This window comes from Euphorbia lathyris, chromosome 7 (assembly GCF_963576675.1).
Source record: "Euphorbia lathyris chromosome 7, ddEupLath1.1, whole genome shotgun sequence".
In the NCBI taxonomy this organism is placed as follows: Eukaryota; Viridiplantae; Streptophyta; class Magnoliopsida; order Malpighiales; family Euphorbiaceae; genus Euphorbia; species Euphorbia lathyris.
This window is the reverse complement of record NC_088916.1, coordinates 4218201-4244380: the sequence shown is the minus strand read 5'-3', so window position 1 is coordinate 4244380 and position 26180 is coordinate 4218201. Positions and strand designations below refer to the sequence as shown.

Here is a 26180-nt window from a genome sequence, read left to right as displayed (position 1 = left end):
AAAATCAATTTTTTGGAGCTTTCTCTCTCTAAAAATTTATTATCGGTTAACCAAACAACATCTAAATGACCTCAAAACGAAAAATTTCAAGAATTAAAGTTCCTTAGAATATCATTAACTCTTCGAATTTTTTATTTTAATACCATCAACGGTTGTTTTCAAGCGTTGAGTGGCAATCGGTGTTAAAAAATTGTAAAGTTCAATGGTCATACCGTTTAAGAATTGAAGTCCAATGCCCACAATATTAAAATGTATAAAGTTAAATGGCCATGGGTGTAATTAACCCTTTTATCTGCTAAAATACCTAACTCGGAATGAAAAGTGGAACTGAAGAAGAGAGATCGAGGAAATGGGTTCTCGAGGAGTAAACATGTTGATGTCAAGGGCACAGAGAATGAGAACGAAATTGCAATCGGCATTAGAAGCAACTTCAATTGAGATCGACGACGTCTCTCACCAGCACGCCGGCCATGCTGCTTTTAAAGGCGATAATGCTGAGACTCATTTCAATTTGAAGATTGTTTCTCCCAAATTCGATCGCAAAACCCTTGTCAATCGTCATCGCATGGTCTATGATGCACTCTCTGATGAGCTACAATCTGGATTGCATGCTCTCTCCATTGTAGCCAAGACTCCTCTTGAGGAACAAGCTACTGCTGCATCTGCTTCTGCTGTTGCTTCCCATTCATAAGCATCGCTCCTCGTGCTATTCAGAGTTCAGTGGTTAGCTCACTTTCCTTTTGTGCTGCTGTGCCTTTTGGCCTACTTTTGCCTTCGTTTTTGCTGTTTCTTAATCCTCATGTAAGATAAAAAAAAAAGAGTTCAGTGGTTAGCTCACTTTCCTTTTGTACTCCTATTCTTGGCATAAAGTATAAAGATCTCCGAGTTTTGATTTTACAATAACATTGTTGTCAAAATCTTAGAAATCTGATTATAAGATTAATCCCTTTTCATTTTGTAATCAATTTGAAGAAGATACAGGAAGTTTAGAGAGACAAATATGACTATTCACTCTTTTTTTTTTCCCTTTTTACATATGAACTTCCTTTCCTCTCTTATGTTATTTTAATGATTCTGTTCTGTGTTTGTTTTTTTCTTTTTCGTTTTACAAGTGTGAGGATGCTATTAAGATGCAGTTCTTGATTGCTTTCTTTTGTTTTAAATAATCAGTGAACTACAATTATAACTTTAGTGGGTCTTCGGAGCATAATTTCTTATTAGAGTTGATGAATTTAATTGTCCAAATGGAATTTTTTTTTTTTTTTGTATGTGGGTAATTTTTTAGAAAGGGCATTAAATCAACATCCCTGAGTCATTTGCCATATTGTTCAAAATTTCTGAAAATTGCTGATATGTTTTTTCTAGAAGTAAAAAAAAAGTCATTGGGAGTAATTGCCCTAAGTTTTACGTTACTGATGCCTGTATTTTGTGGCTTTTTAGGAGGGCTGGATTTATAAGGACTCTTTATTATGGCAAAGCTTGTCCGAGAGATGTTTGTTAGAGGACAGATGCAATTATACTTGTGATGGTTAGTTGACCATTTAATATGGTTGTTATGCTTTCATACGCTTCCAGCATTGTAGGTTCGTTTCTATTATTCAATAAATTCAGTTTCCTTCATGTCATTTGTTTATGATGTGTTTGAAGACTATGATAGTCATATAAGGAGCATTTTGAATGCTTGAGGTTTTTCTATGCTGTAATTGTAGAGAGCATCGGCAATATATAGGCTTTTGTTTGTATCATTAGAAGGCTTTTGTTAGGATTTGAATTCTGGATCACTTGGTCTAATAAGAAGTTTTGGTACCATGTTAAGGAACCAATTGAACCAAAAGCTTAATCAATAGTTAAAATTATATTTTTTTATTTACTTAATTCAACAACTTGAAACTGTTACGTGACCGTTGAAAAACGTATTCCTTTTGGTGTCACGTAGCATACACGTTGCCACGTGGTTGTCATGTTATAAGTAACAACAAGTTCTTTCCAATGTGGGTGTCACATCACTATTTCAGTGACTTTTATGTCTGAATTGGCTGGAAAGACTTAAATGAAAAAAAAAGTTCAATGGCTTTATTGAAACCAAATGAATTTCATTGACTTTTTGAAACTGATCCTAAACTTAGTGGCCATAAGTGCAAGGTACCATTCTTGAAGATATGGAAGGTTCGGTTTCTCCGTTGAGCTGAGATTCGGTGCTTACTTTATTTATATCTAGGTTGTCACTTGGATGGTCAAATGCATCCGAGGTTAATAAAATATGGGGTATGTGTACTGATTGTCACTAAAGTCATTGTGACAACAAAGTCGTCATTTCGGTATTAATAAAGTCACCGTGGCTTGATGCGGTGAAACTCCTACCAAAAAGCTAATGTGGTGACTGATGGGTCAACCAAAAGTCAAATTTGCTATGTTAACGACACGGCAAATCTTGCTTATAATTTATGCCACGTGACAATCATGTGTCATCCATGTGACTGAGACGCGACAAGTTAATAAAATTTTAAAAAAATTATGAGTCAAATATATTCAAAAGCACTAAAGTTCAGTATTTATCTAAAGTATGTAAACATCAAATTAAGAGTTTATATGAAAAAAAGTTATTTTAGGTATTTATTATTATTTAATTAAAATTTTAAAAAATCTTATCTTTTATTAAAGAAAGTGGGAGAAAGAAACGAAGAAGAAAAAGGAAAAGGACCCATATGAATATAATAATGGAGAGAATATCTTTCATAAAAGTAAAGTAAAAGTCTCTTTTTAAGTTGAGGCATTCTATGCTTTATCTGCTGCTCTTCAATTATTGTTTCTCACTCTCAATCAGACTCTCACTCTTCAATTATCGCTACCTCTCTCAGACTCTCACTCTCAGTAAGTTATTCCTTTATCTGCTACTCTTCAATATCATATTTTTCAACTTAATTATTATACTCCTTTATCTGCTACTCTTCAATTATTGTTTCTCACTCTCACTCTTCAATTATCGCTACCTCTCTCAGACTCTCACTCTCACTCTCACTCTCAGTAAGTTATTCACTTCATCAATATCATATTCTTCAACTTAATTATTATATTCCGTTATCTGTTAATCAGCTTCACTTTCATCAATTCATACACGGATTGGACTAGTTGTTCTTCACCGGTCCGTCCGTTCTGATACCAGTCACCTCTTCTCATCGATCAAATCAACTTTGATTGGACTGTGAGTTTCTTTTTCTTTTTCTTATTTTCTTTTAATGTGGTTCAGATCATAAACTAATATTAAATATTATTATAAATCTTGATAATTTTTTTCTTTATCCATAAAATTTGTTGGAGGTAAAAAGTTCACATTTAAAATGTTATATAGACTCCTAATTTTATATTTTTTGAAATATTTTTCATTTATTTTTTTTATAATTAAACAAGTTCTATACAGCTAAACTAAAGGTCTACAATTATATAAAAGTTTAAGTAATTAATTAATATATATATTAGAGATGCTAAGATTATATCTGGAAGAAAAGAAAAAATAAATGTTTTATCATTATAAAATAGGTGAAGCGAAATTTTGTCCTTTTAAATTTTATTTAGTCTTGTTTTTTTTTTTTGTAGGAAGGAAAAGAAAACAAACAAAACAAAAACCTAACCCGGGATCAGTCTAGGATGGCTGACCCCAACCCTATCCTCGAGAAGGATGGGTAACAGAAAGGAGGGGGGAACAGAAAGGGTAGAAACACCTAAAATCCCCCCATGCCTAGCAACTGCCAAACGATCCGCCACGCGGTTTTGCTCCCTAAAGATATGGGAGAAGCTAAGAACCTCAAAGGCAGGACGAAGCCTCAAAATAGCCTTGATAAGATTCTGGTTCTTCAGACCAACAGCCTGGCAATCAGAAATCCTGTTGATCGCCTCCAAATTATCAGAATCCACCAAAAGCCTTTTAACACCCATGCGAATGGCCAATTTAACTCCCGACAGGATTCCCCAGAGCTCCGCAGAAAAGGAAGAGCCCGTCCCCAAGTTATGGATGAACCCAGCCAGCCAAGCGCCACCAGCATCCCGAAGAACTCCCCCAGCAGCAATTCTTCCATTGCTAAGGCAAGAGCCATCCGAGTTCAACTTCACAAACCCTTCTCTAGGCTTAATCCAACCAACTAACTGGACCACTTTATCCGGGACAGGTCTAACCAGGGGCTCCCCTTCAAAGCTCTTTGTAATAACAGAGAGTTTTTCCGAGAAGTAACCAAGTAAATCAGGAATAAGGACAGTCTTCTCAGAAAATAACTCTTCGTTCCTCCATTTCCAGATTTGGTGACAGATAATGGCGAAGAAAATGTCACCGTGCTCCATATTAGCCAACAACTTCCCATTGGCTCCATCAGAGAACCAGTCAGCATCCGCATGAGCCATAAAAGAGGGCAGGGTGTGGCGAGGGAGAATCCCCTCCCAAATCTTCTTACTCTTAGGGCAATCCCTCAAAGCATGGCACAAGGTTTCCACATGACCACTGCATCTACTACAGGCTCCAGACTCAGCCAAATGCCTTCTGTGTCTATCCGCATTAGTAAGCAGCCTGTCCTTAACTCCCAGCCACAGGAAACTTCTGATACGATAAGGGATTTTGAGGGCCCAAATGGACTTCCAAATCTCCACCGGGGGGTCAGCCCTATAAGAGGAAAGAGCTTCATAGGCTGATTTACAAGAGAAAATGCCATTATTCGTTAAGGCCCAGCAATGTCTGTCCTTGTCCTCCTCTTGGTTGCTAACCTTCACTCCCCTAATGTTCAGAAGGGTCTCCAGGTTGAAGAAAGAGGCGAACTTAGACCAGATCCAGTCACCCTCCGAGTCCACCACATCAGCAACCTTCCAGGGACGGAAATCACAAGGCGGAGGGGTTCTGCAAACTTCAATCAGAGGTTTGTCACCAACCCAGGTATCATACCAAAAACTGGTGGATTTACCATTACCCACCTCCAGACCAACCCCCGAACAGAACTCATCAAACACCGCGCTAATCCCTTTCCAGAGGAAGGAACAGTTGACAACCCTCTCCTTCGGACCTCCGAAAATTCTATCCTTCCGATATTTGCCACAAAGGAGACGAACCCAAAGAGAGGAGGGATTTTGCCACATTCTCCAAAGAAGCTTCATCAAAAGGACTTTATTATTGTCCTTAGCTTGCCTGATTCCAAGACCCCCCTGCATTTAGGCTGACAGGTCTCCTTCCAAGGAACCAGGTGAACCTTCCTTCCATTTCCAGACTCCCCCCACAGGAATCGACGATTAATCTTATCAAGGTCATTAAGAACAGGTTCAGGAAGCTTACATGCCTGCATAATATGGTTCGGAGCAGCACAATTAACAGATTGGATTAAAGTAAGGCGACCTGCAAGGGAAAGAGAATTAGCTTTCCAGCTAGCACACAAACCGTTAGTTTTATCCAAAATGTCTTTAAAAGAAGCTTTGGAAACCCTATCACTGTGAAGAGGGACCCCAAGATACTTCCCCAACGAGTGAGTCAGGGGGATGCCAGAGAGCTCACTCAGTCTTCTGCATAAGCTATTGTTCATATTCTTAGAGCAAAGCACGCGGGATTTTTGGATGTTAATCTTCTGACCAGAAGCCTCACAAAAGCCATTAAGGATATCCATCACCACCTGAATTTGCTCCTCATTACCCTCCACGAAAAGCATTACGTCGTCAGCAAAGAACAGGTGGGTAATAGACGGACAATGTTTGTTGATGGAAACAGGATGGAAAGTCCCCTTACTCACCGCCTCCTGGATCATGTGAGACAGTCTTTCCATGGCAATCACAAACAGGAAAGGGCTCATAGGATCCCCTTGACGAATACCCCTAGAGGGAGAGAACTCATCAGACATATCCCCATTGATCATCACCTGGAAGACCGGAGAGGAAATGCACCTCTCTATCAAATTCCTCCAGTTATTCGGGATACCCGCTTTACCTAAGCTATCCAGAAGAAAGCTCCAGTTCAGTCTAGCTTTCTCCAGGTCTAGTTTAAGAGCCACGATCCCTTTCTTACCCTTCTTAATCTTCATAGAATGGACAACCTCCTGGGCAATAACAATGTTATCCATCATTTGTCTACCAGGAACAAAGCCCCTTGGTTTTGGCTGATAATATCAGGAAGGATCTTCCGGATTCTATTAGCCACAATCTTAGTAATAGCTTTATACAACACATTACAAAGACTGATTGCCTGATTCCAAGACCCCCCTGCATTTAGGCTGACAGGTCTCCTTCCAAGGAACCAGGTGAACCTTCCTTCCATTTCCAGACTCCCCCCACAGGAATCGACGATTAATCTTATCAAGGTCATTAAGAACAGGTTCAGGAAGCTTACATGCCTGCATAATATGGTTCGGAGCAGCACAATTAACAGATTGGATTAAAGTAAGGCGACCTGCAAGGGAAAGAGAATTAGCTTTCCAGCTAGCACACAAACCGTTAGTTTTATCCAAAATGTCTTTAAAAGAAGCTTTGGAAACCCTATCACTGTGAAGAGGGACCCCAAGATACTTCCCCAACGAGTGAGTCAGGGGGATGCCAGAGAGCTCACTCAGTCTTCTGCATAAGCTATTGTTCATATTCTTAGAGCAAAGCACGCGGGATTTTTGGATGTTAATCTTCTGACCAGAAGCCTCACAAAAGCCATTAAGGATATCCATCACCACCTGAATTTGCTCCTCATTACCCTCCACGAAAAGCATTACGTCGTCAGCAAAGAACAGGTGGGTAATAGACGGACAATGTTTGTTGATGGAAACAGGATGGAAAGTCCCCTTACTCACCGCCTCCTGGATCATGTGAGACAGTCTTTCCATGGCAATCACAAACAGGAAAGGGCTCATAGGATCCCCTTGACGAATACCCCTAGAGGGAGAGAACTCATCAGACATATCCCCATTGATCATCACCTGGAAGACCGGAGAGGAAATGCACCTCTCTATCAAATTCCTCCAGTTATTCGGGATACCCGCTTTACCTAAGCTATCCAGAAGAAAGCTCCAGTTCAGTCTAGCTTTCTCCAGGTCTAGTTTAAGAGCCACGATCCCTTTCTTACCCTTCTTAATCTTCATAGAATGGACAACCTCCTGGGCAATAACAATGTTATCCATCATTTGTCTACCAGGAACAAAGCCCCTTGGTTTTGGCTGATAATATCAGGAAGGATCTTCCGGATTCTATTAGCCACAATCTTAGTAATAGCTTTATACAACACATTACAAAGACTGATTGGCCTCATCTGAAGGAAGGAGGAAGACTTCTCGACCTTAGGAATCAGAACAATGAGAGTTTTATTAATCAAACTGATATCTTTAGAACCACCAAAAACACCTAACACAAAGTCATAAATGCCCTCTTTCACAGTGTCCCAGTGTTTATGATAGAAACTGGCAGGAATACCATCAATCCCAGGAGCCTTAGTGGAACCAATGCTGGAGAAAGCCAGATCAATTTCCTTAAGGTCCACAGGATGGAAAGCATCTCTAATAGCACCCTCCCCTAAACGAGGAAAGGAGGTACTAGAATGGGCACTCTCCAAGTCCACCACTTCTTCTCTGAAAAGATCTTGGTAGAACTCAAGGGCAAGGCGCCGAATGTTTTCTTCCTCAAAAATCCACTCACCATTGGTATCCTTGATAGCATCGATCCTGTTCCTCTGCCTCCTGATGATCGTTGAGAGGTGGAAGAACCTGGTATTCCGGTCTCCGTCTTGAATCCAAGACTTCCTTGATTTCTGGAACCAAAGAAGCTCTTCCTGTCTAAGGACAGCTTCTAATTCGTTCTGGAGGGATCTAAGATGACCATTCAGGCTGTGGTCAAAGCGAGTCTCCAAACAACGTTGAACGCCTTCCATCCTTCTCAAAAGCTTGTTTTTCCTCATGATAATATGGCTAAAAACATTTTTATTCCAGCCAACCACATTCCTTCTGAATTCCTCCGCTGCAAGAAGGACATCAGACTGAGGATGCCAATTGTCTTTAACAAAACTCTTAAAATCTGGGTGGGAATCCCAAGCTACCAGATACCTAAAAGGTCTACTACTTCTCAGCCGGTTCCCTTTGACCATTTTGATGAGGATGGGGCAGTGATCCGAATGACGGAAAGGGAGGTTGAGCACATTGACCTCAGGAAACCTACAAATAGCAGCAACATTAGCATAAACCTTATCCAACCGGACAAACACACTATTCCTTTTCCAGGTAAACTTGTGGCCAGCAGCACCCAGGTCCGAAAGGCCGCAGATATCCATACTATGCTTATGGTTAAGGCACCGGTTAACATAATGATTACCCCCTCCTCTCTGATCACTCAAAAGGGCAATATCATTAAAATCCCCGTCCACCAACCAAGCCTCGGTCATATTTAAACTAATAGAATGAAGAATCTCCCACAGCCTTCTTCGATTAGTCAAAACAGGATCGGCATAAACAAAAGAAACAAAGAAAGGTTTATTACCAGGGTAACACACCTTACTATGAATGAATTGACTGTCCATACTTATTATATCAATATTGATTTGATTTGGCTTCCAAAAGAGCCAAATCCCCCCTGCTCGGCCAGTAGCCTCCGATCTAACACACTTCCAGTTCTTAAATTTCTTAACTACCTCATTAGCTTTGGGCCCACTAACCTTGGTTTCCAAAAGAACAAAGCAAGATGGGTTAAACTGTTTAATGAGATCATTAACATGAATGCGGGTAGCCTTGCTCGCCGCACCTCTAACATTCCAAACAAAGAAGTCCATAAGAAAGGAGAGCAACTGACACAAGCCCAAACCTTAAATCAGGTATTTATTCGGGGCTCCGGAGAGCCTAGAGGAGGAACCAGAAGGCCCCCTTTTATCCCAAGAATCCAACCTACCAGGGTTCTTTTTAGGCTTTGCTTTGGGTTTCTTTATATTTGACTTCATCACTCCTAAAGTTTTTCCAATAGGAACATCAGCAAGAGGATTCAGATTACCAATCTCAATACTCAAGTCATTCCTTGCAGGGAGAAGGGGTTGTGAACTCCCTTTGGACTCAACATTAGCAACAAAGAGAGGGTTAATAGAGTTATCCAGATTTGAACCCGGCTCAGAAGAAACCAGACCTGGCCTGCTCAATTCAAACTGCTCCTCAGGAGGATTCGAGATCTGTCCTTCCTCCATAGGCAGAATCTCAAATCTTGACCCGGAGCCAGAAGCTACATCCACACCCACCTCTTTGCCCTTCTTGGTATCCGGAGGTTTGACCCTGATCTCGGGGGCAATCTGGAGAGAAGTCATCCTGCTATTGATATCCGGAGAGTGACTAGTATTAGCTTTAGCACGTGGCTTCCTCCTTGTTGTCCTTTTGGCAAGCATCCAAGGACCAAAGCTCTTATCCTCCCCCTGACCTTTCTCACCTCCTCCTATAATAGGTTGGACCACCTCCTCCACTACCTTTCTTTTCCCAGGACATCCCTCAACGGTATGGCCAAACATCCCACATTCATAGCATATGTTGTGTAAACCTTCATATTCAATATGAAAGACTTTATTCTGAACACAGAATTGAGAAAGAAGGGGTTTAGCGAGGTCAATATCAATACACACCCTGGCAAACTTGCCCCTTACAGCCCCAACGGTGGTTTTATCAATATGGTGTACCTTCCCAACAAGGCTACCTATCTTATTCAAGAATCTCTCACTGTAGTATTCAAGAGGGAGGCCAGGGAATCTGACCCAAGTCAGGATCCTGTTAACAGAGCAATCATGGGGATCAAAATTAGGGACCCAGGATCTCAGCGCCAAGACATGGTTGGAGATAATGTATGGTCCACCATTAACAACAGCCTCATAATCCTTCACACTGGTAAATTTGATGACATAATAGTCATTCTCAAGGTCTGTGATAGTGACCTTCCCTGTCTTTGCCCATTGGGCATGGATCCTCTGGGCAAAGTAATTGAAACCAATTCTTTTCCCTAGTACAGTGACAATAAGCGCCAATTTCCATTTGGATCTTATAACCCGTTTGTCTTCCGAGGAAAGACGGATTCTGGGACAAAGCGGATTTTCTGGCTCTCCATCCTCAATATCAGAGTCGGAAAAGAACTCTTCAGAATCATCCTCAATAGAGTCTTCCTCCATCATGGGTTCCTCCTCAACCACCCCTAATACCTTATCCCTCCAAGAAGGGTTTCCCTTGTCTTTTTGAAAACTCTGGTTATGCTGGCTCTGAGCCTCATTAGGGCATGGGGACAAAGCCTGATCCCTACTAGGCCCAGGAAACAAAGTACTCAAATCCCCTACCACCGGACCCAAGGTAGGGTTTAGAATGGATAAACATGTCTGTGTCGATTGCACTGTCTGTAAAGCAGACTTGTTCTGAGCATCCTGCGGGGACAGATTGGCCTGGCCAACCATCAAGGAGGGGGCAGCCGTCTGAACTGACGAAACCCTAGCCGCCAGCTCCAGGACGCGAGCCGCAACCTCGCCCTCGCCAATACGGATAGCATCGGATCCAGCCATCCGAATCTGCTCCCCCGCGGGCCGCGCGGAGTCAAGAGACCCAACATTCCCCTCTCCCGCCGAATTCCTAACCCTAGGCAGACCCGGCTCCCTCTCGCCAACCACCCCATCGCTCAGCCCCACCACCGGCCTCTCCCCATCCTTACCACCCGGCCGAATCAGATCTTTAGATCGATCACCACCCCTCTCCCCGCTCCTCCGCCTGTAGCGGGCAAAAACCACCCCCTCACCAACCTCAACAGACCCGCCCAGCCCCTGAACAGCAGATCCGTCAATCCCCGCCGCCCGGCCTCCCATCGGCAACGACGGCCCGCCCGCCGCGCCTCCCAACGCCCCTGCCGCCTCGCCAGACACCCCCATCGCCCCAACCCTAGTCTTGTTTGATAAGCCACTTAATCACTTAAATTAAAATGTTAAGCACTTATTTAATTTAAGTGCGTTTGATAACAATTATTTTTCCACCACTTAAATTAGTAAATTCAGTTAAAAATCACTTATTTTGATAAGTCAATATATTTAACTTAATATTTTAAGTTAAACATTATCAAATAATATTTTTATAACAATTATATCATTTAATATTTTCAGAACTTATAATATTCAGCACTTAAAATTCAGTACTTATTTTTTCAGCACTTAATTTTCAGTTTTATCAAACAGCACCAATTTAGCTATTGATTCTAATAGAAGTACTGCAGAATTTAACGGAAACAAAACTTAGGGACTGTAATTATTTCAAAAAGCACAGGGACAGACAACTGTAATATGTAAATGCGTAAGGACTACTAAATTGTTTATCCTAGTAATAATAGTAAAGAAAGAAATATTTTGAAACGGCAATTAATTTGTATCATTTTCGAAATTGTATATTATACTCAATTATTTTTCTTGCTTAGTTAGTGTTTTTTGGCTAAGTTTACTTTTGTATTTATATATTTTCTTGATCTCCATATATAATTTACTTTCAAAATCTCTTCTGATGTTAGAAAGTAAGTACATCCATCTATCTATCAGCCATAGTTACTTTATGTCTCATATGTGCTACTTCAGTGATTTTATTGTTACAAAATCAGAAGAGAGTTGTTGTGGATAGAGAGAGAGAGAGAGTTAGTGAGGGGTTGTAGGAGGTATCGAGAGAGATGTATTGGCTTCTGATTTGGATTTCAATTTTTCAAGTACTGAGGAGACTGTATTAGCTTCTTTTGTTGGATGCATTTTCTTTCCTTCCTTTTATCCCTTTTTATTAACTGCTTAAAACTCTAGCTAAATCTTATTCAGTATTGTCATTTATTTCAGGTCTTGATCATAGACATGGAGTTTCTTGCTGCCATTGTAACCTCAATTGCTGGAGAAATTGCAAAATACACAGTGGACCCTATAGGACGGCAGATAGGCTACTTGATTTTCTACGATCGTAACATCAACAATCTGAAAACAAAGCTACAGAAGCTGCATGATAAGAAGACTGGAGTAGACCTACAAGTAAATCATGCTGAAAGGAATTTGCACGATCCTCCTCCTGAGGTTAAAACATGGCAACACCAGGTTGATGCTGTCCATGGAGAAGCCACAGAGTTTCTAGAAGATGAGGAGATTGAAAGGAAGAAAAAATGCTTCAGTGGCCCATGTCGAAATCCAAAATCACTTCATTCCTTGAGTAGGAAAGCTACAAAGATGAGTCAAGATATTGTTGCTCTGCTCGAAGATGCTGAGAAATTTCAGTTTAGTGAATTTGCTTGTCCACGTCCTCCACCAGCTCTGGGATCAACCTTCAGTGCTGAAGGCATCAAGGATTTCGGTTCGAGGGTATCACTTATGAAAGATGTATTGAAGGCTCTGACAGATGATAATTTGAGTATGATGAGTATCTGTGGGTTGGGAGGTGTCGGTAAAACCACAATGGTAAAGGAAGTAGTTAAAGTTGTTGAAACTCAGAAGTTATTTGGTGAAGTTGCCATGTCAGTTGTGTCCCAAAATCCTAACATGAAAAAGATTCAAGGTGACATTGCGTCTTGCCTCGGATTGGAACTTAAAGATGATACTGAGAAGGGAAGAGCACTTAAGCTGCATGAAAGAATCGTCAATTGTGAAAAAGGGATACTTTTGATATTGGATGATGTTTGGAATGAGATAGATTTCGAAGAAATAGGAATCCCTGCAGCTGATGAGAGTAAGATCAAGTGCAAGATTGTTTTGACTTCGCGAAGGGAAGATGAATGCAACAAAATGGGAAGCCAAAAGAATTTTCGCATTAAAGAAAAAGGGCAAAAGTGCTTGGTTCGATGCACTGAATCAACTTCGGAGGTCTAACCTCAAAGGCGTCTCCGGGATGGGGAAAGTGTATTCGAGGCTTGAATTAAGTTATGATCTCTTGGAACGTGAAGAAGCCAAGTCGTGCTTTTTGCTTTGCTGCTTGTTTCCTGAAGATTATAATATTCGAGTTGAAGATTTGGTTAGATATGGAATAGGTCTACGTTTGCTTGAAAACATCGAAAGCATCCAACAAGCAAGGCATAGAGTTCATGCGCTTGTTGATGAACTCAAAGAATCATTTTTGTTGCTTGATAGCAATAAAGGTTACCATGATCAGTATGTCAAAATGCATGATGTCGTTCGTGATATGGCCATATCTATTGCCTCCAAGGAGAAGTCATATATTGTAAGTTGCAATGATGAAATGAAAAGGTGGCCAGAGACAGATAGGTATGAAGATTGCCATGCAATTTCATTACGGTGTAAGCAGATGAAAGAGCACCCTTCCGATTTGAACTGCCCAAAGCTTGAACTTGTACGACTTGAATACCAGAAAGGATCGAAAAGGCTTCCAGGTAACTTCTTTAAAGGGATGAAAGAGCTCAAAGTTCTAGATTTGGATATTCCATCGCTGCCAGATTCACTTCCTGTCCTAGAGAAACTTCGAACCTTGTATCTTTCTGATTTGGCAGAGATTGGAGATGTTAGAAATGTAGAAATTCTTACAATTAGAGACAAAAGTTTTCCAATGATACCAAAGGAAGTAGGATCAATGGGAAAGTTGAGGTTGCTCGACTTGCGTATGTCAGGACTTAGATACATTCCAAGAGGTGTATTATCAAGGCTGTCCAATCTTGAAGAACTATATTCTGACGGCTTTTTGGAATGGGAATCCTCTGTATACTATGATAGTGATAGTAGTGTTGAATTTGAGGAAGATTATTGTGGTATCGGAGGCCAAGTCAACGCGAGCCTCGATGAATTAGAATCTCTGCCTTTAACATCACTACAAATTTCTGTACCGGGACCCTCCTTTTTGCCTAAAGGGTCTGTCTTGGCAAATCTAGCTAGATTTAGAATTGTTATAATGATCAATCTTTTTGCAAAGGAAAGAACACCAGTATTAGATAGCATGAATTCAGAGAATGGGGTGTGTCACATCCGTGTCTAAAATTTCTAGTCTTTATACCTTAATAATAGATTAGATTATATGTTTTAGTGGATGAATAATTGGTTGAATAATATGGATATAATTTAGAGACTACTTTTGTATTTTTATTTTTATGTGAAAATTAAAAGAAGTTAGGATAGGTTTAAAAAGAAATTATAAATTAGAAGTATCTTAATCCATGGTTGAAAATGAAACAAAAGAACCAAGATTTTGCTAAATGTTTTCCAAATGACAAACGGTTTAAATTTTGGCTAAAACGCCTCAACGACACGTCCTATTTATTATGACGGTATTCAAAATTTTATAGATTTTATACCTCGAATAGTAGATTATATTATTCTTTTAAGCGGCGGATTGATTAAATATCATGTAAATTAAATAATATATATCAAAATGGTTAACTGATTTTTTTGGAGAAGAAATTGGTTAATTGATTACTATAAGATACTCTTACTTAATAATGTTATTATAAATATAATAAACATAATAATACAACAAAAAAAAAAACAACAACAACAAAGCCTTAGTCCCGAAATGATTCGGGGTCGGCTAACATGAACCATCATATAAAACCGTGAAAATCAAGTCGTGTCAGCGACACAGATTCGCTCCCTCCACTCCGTCCTATCCACTACCATATTTTCCTCAATTCCCAATAAACTCATATCACTCTCGATCATCCTCCTCCAAGTTTGCTTAGGTCTTCCCCTACCCCTCACCACTACATCCCTTTGCCACTCTTCGGTTCTCCTAACCGGCGCATCAAGCGCTCTACGTCTCACATGGCCAAACCACCTTAGTCGGTTTTCTCTCATTTTATTCTCAATAGATGTGACCCCTACTTTTGTCCTAATTATTTCATTACGCACCCGGTCCTTTCTCGTGTGACCACACATCCATCTCAACATACGCATCTCCGCCACCGACATCTTATGGATGTGGCAGTGTTTCACAGCCCAACACTCCGTACCATATAACAATGCTGGTCTAATTGCCGTCCGGTAGAATTTTCCCTTCAATCTATTAGGCATGCCGGGATCACAAAGGAAACCCGTAGCACTCTTCCACTTCGACCAACCAGCTTTAATCCTATGAGCAACATCTCCATCTACTTCTCCATCCGTTTGGATAATAGATCCTAAATACCGGAAGCAATCCGAGGCCTGAACAACTCTCCCATCTAGGATGATTGTCCCTGCCTCCCTACTCCTACGGCCGCTAAACTTACACTCCAAATATTCTGTCTTACTTCGACTCAACTTAAAGCCTCTAGATTCTAGAGTTTGCCTCCATAGTTCCAACTTCATCTCCACTCCTTCTTTCGTCTCCTCAACCAACACAATATCATCTGCAAACAGCATGCACCATGGTATACCATCTTGAAGTGAACTTGTTAGTTCATCCATAACGATGGCAAAAAGAAATGGGCTTAGTGCGGAACCTTGATGCACTCCAATCGTAATAGGAAACTCTTCAGTCTTCCCAACACTAGTACGTACACTCGTGCATACTCCCTCATACATGTCCTTTATGATGTCAATATATTTCCGCGAAATGCCTTTCCTTATCAAGGCCCACCAAAGTACTTCCCTTGGTACCTTATCATATGCTTTCTCCAAGTCAATGAAAACCATATGCAAGTCTTTCTTCTTATTTCGATAGTGCTCCATTAATTGTCTCATTAGATGGATGGCTTCCATAGTTGATCTTCCCGGCATAAAGCCAAACTGGCTTTCCGAGATCTTCACCGTCCTCCTTAGCCTTTGTTCAATCACTCGCTCCCAAAGTTTCATAGTGTGACTCATTAATTTGATTCCCCGATAGTTGGTACAATCTTGGACATCGCCTTTGTTCTTATACAAAGGGATTAAGGTACTTTTTCTCCATTCTTAAAATTAAAATTAAATTTAACATGCAAAATACCACTTGTCCTTAAGTGATTGAAAATAATGACATATGTCCCCAAGTATATTCAAGTTAATGACATATGGAAGAATAAAAATGCCATATGTCTTTAAGTAATGCAATATAATAACATATGGGTACCTAGTGATATATATTTATCCAGGGATGTATCAAAACTCTAAGAAAGGAGATATATTAATTAATTAATATATTACTTCTTATAAAAAAACAAATATAATAAAATTAATTAATTAATAAAAAGAAAACGGAAATGAAAGAAAAAAAGGAAAGAAGTCTAAGAAATTGAAAATATAAAAGGGAGAAAGAGAATAAATATAGGAAAGGAAAATAATGGTGGGGATTAAGGATAAAAAGAATAATGATTTCAAGCAAAAGCAACGATTTCGTGTGGACCGATTATAATTTGTAACATTTATGTTTATAAGAGCAGTGTAACGGATCACAACGATGAATTTTCGGTGACTGGTTACGATATTTCTGTAATGATAGTTAGACTCTAAATTATTTTTAAAATGTCAATGAGTTTATTATTCATTTTTAGATGATAAATGAATTTAAACTATGACACAAAGCATTATTTGGAGTTTTATTAAAAATAATAATAATAAGGATATGAAAGGTTAAGAATACTTCCTCCATGTGTCTTCAAGTTGTTAGATCATAATTTTTATGTGTCTTTAAGTTATTAAATTTTCATTGCATGGAGTCCATGTGTCCTTAAGCTATGATTTATGATGCTCCATGTATCTCTAATTTCTTAAATTATAATGGCCATGTGTCCTTTATTTGCATGAAGCTACATGTATTTTGATTTGTGAAATTTAATTTTTATGGATGATAAAAGTGTCCTTAAATTATAATTTCATGGATTATTCATCCTACAATTTTGATATATAAATAACGAAAAAAAAAGGGACTTGGAGAAGGAGAAAAAAAAATAAAATAAGAGAGAATTATAAATTAAAGAAATGTGAGAGGACTATGGGGGAATTTTAACTAATTATATAGGAATATGTAGTTTCCTCTTGAAGGGGAACTTCATCTTCTTCATATACTCATTTCAACGCCTCCTTCACCAATCTAACGACGATGACTTCCGTTCTTCCCCGTTCGGTCTCTGTTTTTCGTGTTTTTGGTATCAAAATGAAGCCTTAATCCCATATTACAAGCTCATCTTATTTTGAGAGGGAGAAATCATGTTTTAGAAGAGTTATGAGAGAGAGTCGATTTCGTACACATAGATGTCACTTCTACTTGAGCATGTTCTGGTATTTTTCCTCAAATCTGATTCTGGCAGTGGACTCAAAAGGCTAAATAACCATTGAGTAGGTTCAAAATCAGAGTAAACAAGGTGTTTTAGCTATTGGTCGGAGGTTGGGCGAAGGAAACCAAATTTGTTCCTGATTCAGTAACTTATTGATCGATTTAATGTTTTCTTTCAACCGTATATTTGAGCTCCTACATTTGCAAGGACTATGTTGGTACACTCTTTCTTTCATATGGTAAGTTTAATTTTTTTTCGGTATTAGTATTCTGATGACTTATAAGATTCCTGGTGAAGATGATTAAAATAAAAAGACTAAATAATTCGTAAAGTAATTTTAATTCTTGGATCTTGAACATATTCAAAATAGCTTAATTCCTAAGATTTAAGGAAATATGTTAATTTTTGAAATTAAGTTATATTAGAGTTTTGGAGGTTTCATATATATTTGTCAAGTTAAAATTGATGGACATAGTGAGACATTGAGTTCATTCAAATTATTTTAGATTACTTGAATTCGGATACATTATTTGATACATTATTGGTATGTATAATTGAAATATTTGTATTATCACGATAAGGTTATGAATGTTCTATTAGTTTAAGTATTAGGAAATATAGTTCTTCAATATCGGTAGAACTACGTGGCTTTGATTCCCGACTTAAGGATTAAAAGACGTCCGGGATACGTAGGAAGCTTGATAGAATTATCAAGTCCAAGCCAAGTATTTAAATAAATGTTAGGTAGTCCGATTAAATTTTTATCTATTAGAAAATACATTCGGCTTTTAGCCTGTTAGAAGTTCGTTATCCTGTTTTCTGTTCATACCCGATGTCGTTTGGGGTCGGGTTTGACAGGTTGAGACTTGAAGGGGATGTGAGCGTGATTAAAAGGAGTGGGATATGTGTACTGTTGAAGAAAACTGAAAATCTGATATTGTTTAGTGTGAGGAATTTGAAGAGTGTGTGGCATGAGTTAGAAAATGATGGTTTTCCACAGTTGAAGAGGATATCAATAATGGAATGTCCGACATTACAACACTTGGTGAACGTAAGCCACATCTCAAGTAGTTCACAGCTCCCATGTTTTAGTAACCTAAGAGACATAACAATATCATCATGTGACAATTTGAACTACTTGTTTCCGGTGTCCATGGCTAGAATATTGAGTCAACTCCGCAGTATAGATGTATATCGCTGCCAAAGAATGGATGGATTGTTTTACCGGAAGGAAGAGGATGATGAGGTTGAGTTTCCTAATCTAATCAAGTTGGGAATACAAAGTCTGCCCGAACTCAAAGGTTTGTGGGTAGACATAGATAATGCAGCCACCAACTCATCCGTTATCCCCGGCAAGGTGCGTTTCTACCGAGAATTTCTACTAAACTCCTGGAGTAATACACTCGATCAATTAAAAAGCGGGATATATACTTTCCCCATCGAGGAGTATTGTAGAATTTCTACTTACCTACCTAGTATTTCATCTTCTCATTATTAATTATTCATATTTGTACATTATATAAAGGGATAAGGTGCAAAAATACCCTTATCGTTGACAGCCGAGAGCAATTTTACCCCTATTGTCTAAAAAGGTGCAATTTTACCCTTAACGTTGGCAACCAAGAGCAATTTTACCCCTCACGTTGACAAGTTGGGTCAACTTCAGAACTAATTCATCAAACTGTGTGTTGCAGTGATTAATCGTGTCATTTCCACTGCATACGTACTCTAGTTAATCACCTGTCATTAATAGATCACAAAGATATGTATACACGTTAAAAAAAAATTAAAAAATTATAATGTGTTCTGTATGAGTTGGATAGAAAAAATCCAAATATTTTGTAGAATTTAAAAATATTAATCTTTAATTTTATTATGAAATTACAAAAACGAAAAAGATTAGAACCAATTAATGCGCAACTGATGTAGAATACAGGAACAAAATGTCTGTCTGTTTTAATAATGTTTGACATAAAAATCTCGAAACTTTGCATTATCATATCATTGAAGTCCCAGTCGACAAAAATCCATTAAAAACTTGGAACCCTCTTTTTATGTTTTGTTATTATATGTGAATTTCCAACAGATGTCTATATCATTTCTGTCACATTGGATACGGCTCTCAAATCTGCAAGAGCTTGTGATGGGCCGTTGCTGTTTGCTAAAAGTGGCATTTTCAATCTTTGTTGTTGAGCAATTAGTTCAGCTTAAAACTTTAAAAATTAGAGATTGTAAGCAGATGGAATATATTATTGGAGGCGAAGATGTAGAAAAACATACAAGAACAAGTAGATTGGTGTTTCCAATGTTAATATCTATCAACATTAGTGATCTACCAGAACTGGCAAGTTTTTGTCAAGACAGTAACTTTTTCTGGGATTGGAACTCATTGAAGGAAATACAGATAGATAAATGTCCCAAGATGAAGACACTAGTTGCACAAACTCAAATCATCCCTTCAACGTCAAATCAAACTGTTGCTTCCATCAAAGAGGTATTTATGCCTTTTGCATTTTGACTTTTATGTTAGTAAAGGGCAAAGTTCATAGAACTTTATGTCTGGTTTTGAAGTTGAGGGGCCATAAAGAAAGGCCCAAGTTGAGATTCCATGGGTGTATTTTAACCCTTACATGTTGGGTTAGTTACACATGTGGTCCTCCAAATATCAGAATGGACCACAAAACTTAATTTATTAACATCAAAATCATCCAATTTTGCATTTGATTTTTCTGTAAACTTTTTTGTTCAGATTGTGGCAATAACAGTCACCTAAAAGACAGGTGGACGACATGTAAGCCAGACAATGGACATGGATTACAAAAAAAAAAAAAAAACCTAGTTTGGCCTTTCTAGGTTCTCTTGTGAGAAATCAGAAGGGAGGGGATGCATGCAAGTGACTGGGTTGAATTAGCGTCATGTGTTTTTTATTATTTTTTAATCCATGTATAAAAATCTGGCTTACTTGTTATCTACATGTCTTTTCTAGTGATTGTTATTGAAAGAATCCAATAAAAAGACTATAGGAGAAATCAAATGTAAAGTTGGATGATTTTAATATTAAGAAATTAATTTTTGTAGCATTAGTATTCCATTCCAGATACTTGAAGTACTTGAAGGACTATGAGTGTAATCATCCATATTTGATGGCTCATTTCAAATAGCATGATTTTTTTTGTTGTTGTTGTTGACACATGTTTTTGCATCTTTTATTACTTATTGTGATAGGTAATACCAAATGAATCTCAAACTCGGACTGAGTCTTCCTCTTCCCATAGTTCAAGTAATTGGCATGTAGAATTGGTTTCTATTTTATTTTGGTCATCTTGGATACGACTTTCAAATCTGCAAATGCTTGTATTGGGAGGTTGCAATTCGCAGAAAGTGATATTCTCAACCTCTGTTGCTGAGCAGCTACTGCACCTTCAAACTTTAACTATACAAGTATGTAAGGAAGTGGAATATATTGTTGCAACTCTTCCAGAACAACAACAAGAAGAAGCACATACAAGAACAAATAGATTAGTCTTCCCAATGTTAACATCTATCCACATTCTTAATCTACCGCAGTTGGTGACTTTCTCTGCTGACACTCATGTTTTCTTGAATTGGCTTTCATTGAAAGAAATACAAGTACGTTCCTGTCCTAAAATGAAGACATTAATAGCACTAAATCAAAGCACTTCAACATTAGATCAAAGTCTTCTCTCCATCGATGAGGTTTGCGTTCTGATTTATAGTTCAGGGTTTCGTTTACTTGGCTTAAAAAACCGATTCGCCTGAACTTACTTGAAGTGACCTATTGACCCTCTAAACTTACTTAAAACGATCTATTGGCCCCTTGAGCTTATTTGAAGTGTTACGCCCTTTAACTTGCTCAAATCGCCTCTTATTCTGCCATGTAGCTTTAATCATGTCATGTCATATTAATTCAGGGGACTAACGAGACATCTTTAATGTTCAGGGGTCAATCGGTTTTTTGGAGCAAGTTCAAGGGGCCCCTGAACTTGGCCTAAAAAACTGATTGACCCTCTGAACTTTGAGGATGTAGCATTAGCCCATTCCGGGGCTAAAAAAATGATTGAGCTCCTGAACTTGCTTAACGTGACATGATCAACTCCCTATTTGTATGGCAGAGTAGGAGGAGATTTGGTCAACTTGAAGCACGTATCACTTTAGCCAAGTTTAGAGGGCTAGTAATTCACTTTATGCAAGTTCAATAAGTAAGTTCAAGATCTTGAAAGTTCAGGGAACAATGATGTATTTGGTCTAGATATAATATATATCCATAGATATAGATGAGGTTTTCCCTCTATATATATCTTGAAGTGAACAAATATATTCATGGAGTAGAATTGTAGAAAATATTTATCGTCTAGGCAGTAACGATAGTATTTTGTACCTGAATCAGTGGTTCACTTTTTTAAAATAATAGGGAAGAAGACTGAAACATGTCATTGAAAGATTTAGTATACATCGTACACGGCTCTCATAGGGCTTCCTAGTGGCAGAGCCAAAAACACAGGGTTAGTGACCAAAATTGAGTGAGGAAACATAGATTTTTTTGGGATTAATAATCATTGATGGAGAAATCTATCATACTTCAATCTGTACTGCCAAATTTGTCAAAGATTCTGTTAGTAACAAGATTAGGGATGAGAATTTTATATTAGCGACAGAATTTTTCGTGATAAATCCATTTTTTTGTTATTTCCTCCCAGAATCGGGGGGGTTGACGGAATAATTAACCTACCATTTTTACAATTTTAATGCAGATGCTATTCAAGATTCCACCAGAATTTAAAGGATCTCTATCCCTAGAAGTAGTGGATGTTCAACGCTGTGAGAAATTGACTAATCTTTTCTCCTCCGATGTGGCCAAACTTTTGGTGAAACTACAACGTTTAAAAGTAATGTGTGAGGAGATTGAAGAGATTATTTCAAAAGGAAATGAAGAAGCAGCAGCTGACAAAATTGCATTTCCTCAGTTAAAATCAATGGAACTAAAGGGTTTAGATAATCTTCAGAGTTTCTACAGTGGGCTTCATCCGGTTGAATTGTCATTTTTAAAAGATTTACAGTTTGATGAATCCAATTTTCAGCTGAAGATTTTCTTGTTGGAATGCTCGCTGAATCTAAAGGAAATGTGCATAAATGGAACCAATTATTCAAAAATGGGAGATCATTTCACCAATGATGCCATAAAAGAACAGGTATAATCAGCTAACTTCTTATTCAACAGTTTACGTAGTTCAATTTAATACATAAGTACACGCATAAACTTCTCATTTTTTCCCGTTTGACATCGTCAACTTATCACAGAACCTAAATTTGTTAATTTTTTGACCTCTGGCACTCGTTTTTGCTGATTTGGTAGACTTCAAATTAAGTCAAACTTCCACCTAAACACGTTTGATGCCATGTCAGTAAATAATGGTGTTCAAATTGACAAGTTTAGATGTGTTTTAAGTCCAAGATAAGTTCAGAGTGTCAAATGGTAGAAAGTGACAAATTTAGGTGTGTAATTATATATCAAGCCATTTAATTTTCTCTCATAAGAAGAAACCATATATATATATATAATATATGTTAGCTGATTCATCCTTTAAACACGCAAACCTTAATATTAAACCCCTAAACTACACAAGTTTGTGCTATTGAACCACAACTTTTTTAATTCTATTAAACTCTTGATCTTTATCGTTGAAACTTATTGAACATTTTCTAACCCGAACAATTTGTGCATGTGAACCACGGAAGACATGTGATGGATCTAAAACGAATAGGCTCAATAGATTCTAGTTATAAAGTTCAAGGGCTCAATAATCCCGACCCTTAAAGATTAAGGACTTGACAAAAAATATTTAATTTTGAGTGTGTAACGACCCGGTCCTAAGTGGGTGTTTTCTGGGTAGAAGGCCTACGCAAGGAACACCTTAAAGGATATCGATGATATAGGAATGAACTGAATCCCACCTTGGAAATGAAGAGAGTTACTGGGGTATATTGGTAAGATGTGTTTCCAATACACTTAGACATGTTTTAAAGCGAGGGAATGAGACATGTTCATTCTTTCTTCCACCCCCATCCCTTAGAGCCTCTCCTTGCTCATGCCTTGTACCCGGTGCCACTTACTTTGGACCGGCTCATTGGGCGGCCCGGTCGCACTACGCCTCCCCGCTGAGCGAGGGTCCGGGGAGGGGTCCCACCACAAGGGTGTACTGGGGGCAAGCCTTCCCCTACCAATTTATTTGGCAAGAGGCCGCTCCTAAGACTCGAACCCGTGACCTCTTGGTCACACGACAACAACGTTTACGGCTCTTTATAGCACAAATTTATGAAGTTCAGTCTTTAAAATATGTTTTACATTTTGTTTTCGTTTTTGAAGATGTTGAACAAAGTAAGCATGTGCTGCATTGAGCATTTCATGATTATGTGTCAACTGCCACACGAAGACTTAAGTAGTATTCGAGATTTACTCTTTTCAAAGTGTGAGAAATTGTTGGATGTCATTCCTTGGAATTTGATTACAAGTCTTCAAAAGTTAGAAAAGCTCGTTGTGAAGAAGTGTGATTCGGTAGAGAAAATATTTGAGTATGAAAGAGTAAATACTGAAGATCAAGCAACCATTACAATATTCTCTCATCTTCAAGAAATCACTCTGGAAGATCTGAAAAATCTCAAGCATATATTCAACAAGATTCCAAAAAGAATTGACGGGTTTCAAAAGTTAGAAAAGCTTGTTGTGAAGAAGTGTGATTCGGTAGAGAGAATATTCGACTATGAAAGAGTAAATACTGAAGATCAAGCAACCATTACAATATTCTCTCATCTTCAAGAAATCACTCTGGAAGATCTGAAAAATCTCAAGCATATATTCAACAAGATTCCAAAAAGAATTGACGGGTTTCGAAAGTTAGAAAAACTTGTTGTGAAGAGATGTGCTTCAGTGCATGAGCTATTCGAGTTCGAAGAAGAAGAAAGTGTCACAACATTTTCTCATCTGGACACTATTATTCTGGAATATCTGGATAATCTCAAGCATATATTCACTAAAATTCCAGACAACATTGTTGGGTTCCAAAAGCTAAGGAAGTTACATGTTGAAAATTGCAACAACTTGAGAAACGTATTCTCGGTATCGTCGGTAAAGGGTCTTGTACAGCTCCAAGAACTAGAGGTAGCGTTTTGTATGAGGTTGGAGGAAATAGTTGCAAAACAGGAAAAAGAAGAAGAGGAAGATGAAGCTATTGTGTTCCCAAAACTGAGGAGTATTAATTTTTTATCTTCTCCTAAACTTGAATGCTTTTACAGTGGGAAATGTGCCATTGAATTGCCAGTACTGAAAAGCTTGAGCATTTTCAGCTGTAATGCTATTCAGACTTTCTCAAATGGATTATTGAGCACTCCAAATCTGCATAAAATAGTAACTGGTTTTATGGATCACCCTTGTAATGGAGACCTTAATGCAGCCTTATCAAGCAAGTAGAAGAAGGTACACTCTATTATTTAAATATAGTTTGTTCTCATTTTATTTGTGTCTGAAACTGTATTTTTTACAATTCGAAATAAGGTTTTTACAGTTTCTCTATAGCCACATCACACGTTAAAAAAACTGCTTTCAATATGCTAAAAAATGCAAATTTCGAATGTAGATGAAGTGAATAATGCTCTGTTAACCAAGTTTTATGTTTAAAGCTCATTTTTCTGGTTATTAGAGGCTTAATGTGACCAAAAATGGAAAAAAATGAGCTATTAAAATGAAACATCAAGTGCTCAATCCACCAAAATAAGAATCAGAGGCCTCCAGATGTTTTCTACCAAAATTCTAACATACTTTTGGGAGCATGTGCTTCCATCCAATAAGATCTCCCATTGGATGGGAGCATATTGTCATGGACACAGTCTTTCACTACCAGTGTTAACTGTGCACTTCTGGATGAAAACATTCGGGACGTGACTAAATGCTCCGGGAGTACAATTTTTTGCCACATGATACAATTTTTGACACGTGACACAATTTATGACACGTGACATAAATATAACAATTTTTTTTTCTCTATAGACTTAATATGTAGATAAATAAGAAAAAAAATTAGTTTATTTATCCACATATTAAATCTATACGGAAAAAAAAAATAAATAAATTGCCAAGTATATATGTCACTTCGAGGGACAAATGTTATGAAATGATACACATGAGCCAAATGACAAAATTTTGAATAGCACAGGGGCAAATATGGGTTTAATCCTAAAAAGTGACGTTAATCTAAAATCTGGCTCTTTGGCTGCAAATTCCAAGTTTTTCCCTTAGCTGCTCAAACCTCTCAGTTGGCAAAGCTTTAGTGAATATGCATGCAATCTGAAATCTTGAGTTACAATGCACCAAATTGACTATCCCATCACTTTCAGCTCCTTTCATAAAATGAAATTTGATCTTTATATGCTTTGTCATATCATGAAAAAAACTTAATCTTTTGCAATTGTCATTCCAGATTGGTCGTCACAAAAAGATATTGTAGCTTAATCTTGTTTCATCTTCAAATCCTCCAATAACTTCCGGATTGAAAAGTGGAACTAAAGAGAGATTGAGGAAATGGGTTCTCGAGGAGCAAACACGTTGATGTCAAGGGCACAGAGAATGAAAACGAAATTGCAATCAGCATTAGAAGCAACTTCAATAGAGATCTGCCATGCTTGTTTTAATGCTGAGACTCATTCCAATTTGAAGATTGTTTCTCCCAAATTCGACCGGAACACCCTTGTCAACTGTCTATGCTACTTCTGCTACTCATTCATGATCATCGCTCCTCCTGCTATTCAGAGTTCAGTGGTTAGCTCACTTCCCTTTTCTGCCGTTATGTGCTCATACTCCTCAATATTTAAGGTTCTGTATTGGCATAAAGTAGAAAGATCTCTGAGTTTTGATTTTTCAATAGGATTGTTGTCATAATATAGAAATCTGATTGTAAATTAACCCCTATTGATTTTCTAATGAATTTGAAAAAAAGACTTGAGTTTAGAGAGCAAAATATGACAGTTCACTCCTTTTTTCCTTCTTTAAT

At 38.1% G+C, this 26180-nt stretch overlaps 1 pseudogene; it reads left to right on the top strand.

Annotated features, from left to right (window-relative positions):
• Window positions 1–1440: 1440 nt before the first annotated feature.
• Window positions 1441–26180, top strand: LOC136235979 (uncharacterized; annotated as a pseudogene).